Source organism: Nilaparvata lugens, chromosome 8 (assembly GCF_014356525.2).
Source record: "Nilaparvata lugens isolate BPH chromosome 8, ASM1435652v1, whole genome shotgun sequence".
NCBI lineage: Eukaryota > Metazoa > Arthropoda > Insecta > Hemiptera > Delphacidae > Nilaparvata > Nilaparvata lugens.
In genome coordinates this window covers 23031524-23037523 of record NC_052511.1, presented here as the reverse complement: position 1 = coordinate 23037523, position 6000 = coordinate 23031524, and the positions used below count along the sequence as shown (strand labels likewise).

Here is a 6000-nt window from a genome sequence, read left to right as displayed (position 1 = left end):
ATAGCTACAGTACTTACGTACTGTATAGCACGGTATATAGAAGAAGACGGTAGGTGTCACGCGCATGTTTGTGCTGAATTTCCGGTGGAGCTGACGTCATTTTATATCTAATCATCTGTTTTTAACAAATAAGTTTCATAAATTTCCAATAGGTGTTGAAAACCTCGGTTGGTGGCGATGACGCAATCCAGCTGGCTGGCCACTGCGCACACATTTCATGACCACTACCGTTTTCATCTAAATACCGTGCTGTATAGTACAGTACCTGTTCGTTTTTACCGTATAATTTATATGATAATAGAAAGCTTTATTAAAAACAGCCATAACTTCCTTGTTTTCGGATATTTTCGAAAACGGGACTTGCGCTGTAGAGAATTTGGGGTCGCTGAATCCAAATCCGATATCAGAATCTTTCTATCTTCATTTTCAAGAAAGATAGTTTTTGAGAAAAAGTGGTGACCGGAGAGACGTAGAATCACCATGTGAAAGTGACGATTTGTCCGCTAGTATCTCGATCAAAGCCGGTTTCTGCTTGCCTCGAGGGGAAAAGACGTGACAAAACGAGGTTCCTGGATAGGAGTCACCATGTGAAAGACACGATTTGACTCAATGTACTTCGACAAAAAAACGTGAACACTGTTCAGTGTTCAAGTTGCACGTCTCCTATCGTGTGAAAGTAGCCTCTATGAGACCATGAGCCGATGAGGTGGCGCCAAAGACCTTATCTCTTTAAGGTATTTGGGTGGCGCATTGTCATAGTATAGCCTACCTATTTTGCTTAGACCAGTTATAGAATAGACATGGCCCATTGTATATTCATACTGAACGTCGATGAAGTCAACACCTACTGCCATATTGCCAAATCGTGACGTCAGCATCGGATAGAAAACTTTTCTGAAGAGTTTGTTTACATTGGTTTCCATAGCAGATTGTGTCTATTCCAGCGGGAGTTTACCATTTTAATGAATATCATTAAATGAAGAATTCACATCCTTCTGAAATAGACACAATCTGAAAGTTTTCTATCCGATGATGACGTCACGATTTGGCGATATGGCAGTTGATGTTGGCTTCAGAGGCTAGACTTCTCAGCGTGTCTATTCTATAACTGGTATAAACTATTCTGTGGCAAACAGAACTATACTACGATTGAATAGAAAGCGCATGCGCCGTTAAAAAGGTATGTGCATTGCTCCACAAAGTAGAAGGAATTTCTTCTCTGTGTTCTGTGATTGCTGCAAATTTTCACATTCTTGGGTCGCTCTGCAGTGTCAAGCTAGCAAGTGTCAAGTCACAGCAAGTTATAAAAATAGTTCTTGTTTTGCTCTTTTGTTTCTTCTTGAGCTTGAATGTTCGTGACTTCGTCAAATCGTCACTTCGTGTTCTGTTCTTGTAGGTCTTCGATAGGAAATGGACGATTTTTCTTTTCTGTAAACATGCATTTTGTAATAAGCGTTCTAGTTTAGCAGCATTTTCTTTTTTAATAATTAATTCAGACGGAAGGAAACCTGTGAATGTAAGTTATTAAAAATTTGATTTAAAAGTTAGTTTCAAATACTTTTTCTCTAACATATTTTACCACAAATGCATGCGTTTAACAATGCATTGATAAACGTCAATAATATGTATTATATTATAATACAAATTAATACATACAAATAATATTAGCCCACAAATATTTGGTTTAGTCAATTACATAAAATTCTTGTACGTTATAATATAAACTTTCAGTACAGTTTTCAATTTCCTTTTAAAGAATGTTAGAGGCAATGCCCTATAATTTCTTGTGAAATGAATTGGACAGTTCAACAGATGTGTACAGACATGGCTTACTTTAGATAATATATCTATAATAGTAGGCTATGGTACAGCAGACAGAAGATTTTTTTATGATGTAGTAAACCTGAGCTGTTGAACTCTGATATTATTCCTATTTCTGGTTTCATATCCATGAAAGTCACTATTTAATTTTAAAAAATCCAGATTACTATGTGCATAACTAACACTAATACATACAAAGAATAGACAGTTAATATTCCCAAATTTGTAAAAAATTGTTTACAATGGGTCCTCATATCAACATTACAAAAGTAATACAATCCCGTGCAGTAATTCATGTACCGTACATTTACTGCTTTTTATATAAAATAATTCTGATACCGTTGTTTGAAGTGAATATCACTTTGAATCAGGCTGTTTTAGAACTTTTGGTTAAATCGGGTAAAAATAAGAAATAAACGGAGCTGTTTTTGTAATTAATTTGGTTCCACACTGACTTAGCAAAAAGTTATTTCAAAGTCCATATTAGACTGACAGTGGACACAAAGTAGAAGGAATCTTCTCTGTATATAATCTCTATCTTCTCTGTGCAGTGGAGCTGGTCTGATGCCGTCACCCTTGAATGGGAGTGTTGATATGGAATACAAATAAAGTAATACAGTACTACTATACGGCTCCAACTATTAAATACGGACGATATAAGCGCTCTTAATTTGTTCAGCTCGTTAACAGGATGCATATTGTCTCAAATCTTTGTACGAGCGCCCTTTTTCTGAAGACGTGCAAAATAAATTCAGCGCGTCGATGACGTCCGTATAGTTGGGGCCACCATCGCCATCCTATAGATGGACTCGTATAGAAATGAAAAATAAAAATCTAAGTAGCCTAATTTAGTCCTACCCTTTTTTTAAATTGTTTACAACATGTTTCGGCCATGATGCCATTATCAAGTAAACTGAATTAAACAAATAAAAATAAAATGTTATTTTATTCAGTTACTTGATAATGGCATCATGGCCAAACATGTCATAACAATTTAAAAGAAAAAGGGTAAGCCTACTTAGATTGTTATTTCTATTCAAGAGTAGCCCTAACAAAAAAATAATGAACTCATCTAATATGAGCAATGCTATTAAAATATACACACACTGTTTTCGTAGAATTAGAGCTTTCATTTGCATATTGTAAAGGGGACTTGTATAAACGTACACAAAATATAAGTACAGTGGAGCCTACAGTACTAATACAATGTATTAAAGTTATAGCATACAAAATTTGTTGGATATTTTTCGGCTGAGTAGAGATTGCTATTCACTACAGACTACATAATAGGCGAATTTCTTCTTTGTTTATTAGTTGTGAAGTTACATTCTTAATGGAGTCAACTAACTGCCTACAACTTGTGCTTGGATTGTAGGCTAATGTCTTCAGTTGCATTCTTTATCACTTGCCACCTTTTTCGTATTCTTTATTCAATTAAAAGAACAACAAAATACATCACAAAAAAAGCAGTCAACTTAAAATAAATATTCCCGATAATATTTGTTTGATGCCTTATCTCACAAAAGAGAACTCTTCTTACTTCTGTCCTTCGTTATTGACCAGCTTCCTGGATGGACGGCGTCTCTTTGTACTCAGACCTAAGTTTGTCGTTGATTATAGAACTATTTTAAACGCAAAATTTGACACAATCATTATAGTTTTTAAAGCTAAACAACAGATCGAGATGGTCGGTCGGGTTCTGTGTCACTCAGTTTAAATCAAATTGAATTGAAGATTTGTCAGCCTTAAAGTATTGTAACAAATTGTTACATGAGTCAAATTTATTTATCATATTTTTATCTTGTTATTGAACTAAGTTTCCGAAAACAACCTATCCTTCTAATCTTTGACATTGGATAGAAAGAGACAAAGCTTGTTTGTCTTTAACCATGTTTGCAAGTTAAAGTCCGTTTTTTGATAAGCAGTTATTCTCTCTATTTTTCCGTCTCATTCTACCGTAATACCTTTTAGTCCTTCTCTCGTAGCTTTCTCTCTCATTCTCTGACTATCAAGATTACTTTCCTCTTTCTTGGTTCAAGATGTAGTCAGTTACGGAGTTTACCTTTTTAAATGTATTTTTTTAGTAGTTTACTCAACATTTTGTTATTATCTTTTGCTCGTTATATTTTCTTTTTTATACAAGTTTTCATTTTTCTTTTCTCCAAAATGCGCTGAAAAGCGGTCGCACTTATACCTGATGTCGTTCTTATACCCGATGTCGAACTTATACCCGATGTCACATTTAAGCCTGATGTTGCAAATCTACCTGATGTCTCATCACTCGACGTCTCATTCACGCATTCAACTAATAACCGAAGTCACAACGGTAATAAAATACGCCAAAGGAATATTTACGTTTCAAGACCTCAACCACCATAGGATTCCCAAACATACATCATCGTAAAATGTATCAGTGTTTCGTATTTTCCAAATAGAAAATCAGCGCGATCAGCAAGTGATCAGTAATGAAGAAAAGTGTTTATTTAAAGAGTTTATTATTTGAGGCTCCTCACATGTTCGTCAAACAAGTTATTCGAAATTGTATATTATGATGTTTTTGTAATAATTATTTTATGGTTTACTTTTAGCATGGTTTGTCCTTAATTATATTTTGAGGTATCTACTCAAAGACCTTAAAGATGCATAGACTCACATGCAGCGCTAGTGTCTTACTTGGAATTGAAATCGGCCATTGAGGGGACAACCTATAAGATTATCACATACCAATGCCTTTGTAATCTATAATATTACAAATATATAGATATAATATCTCATGCTAAAATACCCCAATCACGGCCTTCAATTTCAAGTAAGAGCTATCATTGGGAAGGCATAGGCATTGTGGGTCTATATCTCTTTAAGGTCTTTGTATCTACTAATATCTTCAAGCTTTTTTATCTCAACCTCGACCACAGAACATAGTTATGATTATGGCTATACATATTGCATATATTTTAGAAAACGAATTTGAATTGTTTCATAATAGGATCCGAGGTTGTTTGGAATTGTTTTAATGAAGCTATGTAGATTAAATACATAGTTTGATTGAAACAGTTTTTAATAGGCGATGAGTTCGTCTGAAATAAGTCAAAAGACCGTTTCAACTGTGTCTCTTTAATATAATTTATTTAATATTTTAACCTTTTCTTATCACCTTCTGTTTTGTTGCCAGGGAGGGAAAGTAGCATTTTACTAGAGTATTATTTGAGTTAGATAGTATATTTTTACGTTAGAATCTCCGTATGATATGGCTTCACATAATAATATTTTGTCATCAGAAGTTAGAACAGTTAAATTTTTTTCGATTTAAAGTAAACTGTTGAAGAAATTTTCAGATTTTATTCATTCTCAAGTAGAAAGTTCAACTCAAATTCGTTACTAAAGGCACCTAGTCACACTCTACTCAGCCTCTTGACCTAAATTTGTGCCTAGAGTTTCACCCATCTCTGGTCTCTTGTTTTTTTTTTCTTTTTGCCCCTCCGAAACTTTGCAGGGTCAAAAGCCTCACCTCTCCCAAGAAGTTTTGCCTGAATGGCCGTCATTCTTTGAGCAGTGGTCTGAGAAGCTCATCCTTCCTCTCCAGTTGGGATGATGTGATTGAGCTTACATAATACATGTCGTGATCAGTAGAAGCCTTCTCTATGTTTATAGCTTCTACATAAGAGTACACCGGACCTCCTGTGTTCCTGAAGCACCCATTCCAGATTTAGGAACCTGCCCTTATGGGGCAGATCACGTGGATTGAAGGCAAGGCAACTTCTGGAGTTGCTTTGGGGTTTGGTTTGCTCATGCGATTCCCACGAACAGCTAGGGAAGTGGAGTCAACCCAGACAGAGCCCCGCATGTCCAGGCAATGCTAAATACTAAAAGAGAGCGCCTGGTATCCTGCAGGCACTGTTAGAGATACCATATAAAAGTACCACCCATTAGCACGGTCCACATAACACCTTGGGTTGGCCGAAGAAAAATATTAAGAATATTGCCAAGGAAGGCCGACAGATAGAAAAAGAAATGAAGAATGGCTATGGAAAAAGTGTCATTCTAGAAATGAAAAATTCTAAGCATTCTAAGAAGAAGAAGAAGGGCTTTGGAATGGGGGCCCCTTTTAGTCGTCTCCTACGACAAGCAGGGATACTGTGGGTGAATTCTAGTTTCAACAGATTCTTGAATCCGACGTTC

General features: G+C 35.6%; 1 protein-coding gene across 1 annotated transcript in view; it reads left to right on the top strand.

Annotated features, from left to right (window-relative positions):
* Positions 1-1375: 1375 nt before the first annotated feature.
* The window catches only part of LOC111058763 (linear gramicidin synthase subunit D-like), a 43914-nt gene continuing 39289 nt past the window's right edge, over positions 1376-6000 (top strand). The window contains exon 1 of the mRNA XM_039434280.1: positions 1376-1516. The gene's annotated coding sequence lies outside the window, so the exon portion shown is untranslated. The remainder of the gene's footprint in view (positions 1517-6000) is intronic.